This window comes from Mangifera indica, chromosome 6 (assembly GCF_011075055.1).
Source record: "Mangifera indica cultivar Alphonso chromosome 6, CATAS_Mindica_2.1, whole genome shotgun sequence".
NCBI classification, from domain to species: domain Eukaryota; kingdom Viridiplantae; phylum Streptophyta; class Magnoliopsida; order Sapindales; family Anacardiaceae; genus Mangifera; species Mangifera indica.
Window position 1 is genome coordinate 6,626,330 of NC_058142.1, and position 1,442 is coordinate 6,627,771.

Here is a 1,442-nt window from a genome sequence, read left to right on the forward strand (position 1 = left end):
AGCTTCAAATAAAATTTTAAGTTTCATTTTTCTTCGTTCCATCTTTGAAATTGTTGCATTATTAGCAGCACATTTTCCTCTTTTTTTTTTTTTTTTCAGGAACTTCAGGGTCGTCAGAAATAATATTATTAATGTAAAATGCTGGTTGCGTCGGTGAAGGTAGAACCATAGTCTCGTTGTTAAGCATGGAAACAACATCACATTGTTGGTCATCCTTTGCTTGGTCTTGTACACACAAGAGACCAGTGGCAAAACCGAGATTTTTGCCAAGGGGATCTCCACGGCTTCAACATTGTTTAACAATCAACAAATATCTTCTTTTGAAGTAATGGTCAATCAAATACTAGGTTCTTCTACACCATAAATTATGATTTTCTAATCTTATGCAAAATTGAGATAGTGATGTTACTTTTTATACAAGGGCAATGCTATGTGTACTTACTTTTGGTACATAATTATGTACACACTTATATATATCATAACATGATTGAATATTATTTTATCTTTAATTTAAAATTACTCAATTATATCATGATATATATGTGTATATATATTTGTATACCTAAAATAGGTACACATAATTTTATTGTTTATAGAAATAGTTTCTTAATGTTCCAATAGTCATAGTGTTAACAATGAGTGAAAACTTAAAAAACATGACACTACAAAAAAATTAATAATAACTAACAGATAAATATTCAATCGTCATAAATACTATTTTTATGATTTTAGTAATTAATTATTTATATTCTCGTTAAAAATAAATAAATTTATAAATTTAATAAAAGAAAATTGATTATTTATTTTCTGCCACTAAAAGGTTTTAACAACTAATACACTTTGGTATTACTTGATTTTTCTATTTGGCATATCTAGTCAAACTTCTAAGAATTTTACCTCTATCATCAATATCTATCAAATACTCATTACTATATTTATATATATATATATATATATATATATATATATATATATATATATATATATATATATATATATATATATATATATATATATATATATATATATATATATATATATATTATTTATATACATTATTTATAATACAGGTCTTAGCCCACATAATAGGCTTAATATAAAAAACCGTGTGAGTATAATTGAAGGGATCGCTCAAGAGTTTATCTATTTGCATAAATATTCAATATTGAAAGTGAATAATATAGACTTGAAAGCTAGCAGTATTTTATTGGGGGACCAAATGAATCCCAAAATATCTGATTTTGTTTTGACTAGGGCTTTTAGGATGAATGAGTTAGAAGCAAACATAAATAGAATTGTTGGAACGCAGTTAGTATACTCTATCCATTAACAACAAAGTACATTTAAATTAACACACAAATGTTTTGTAGCCAATGGCAAAATTAATGCATGGTCAGTGGTTACATGTCTTTAGAGTATGTTTTGAACGGTGTAGTCTTTAT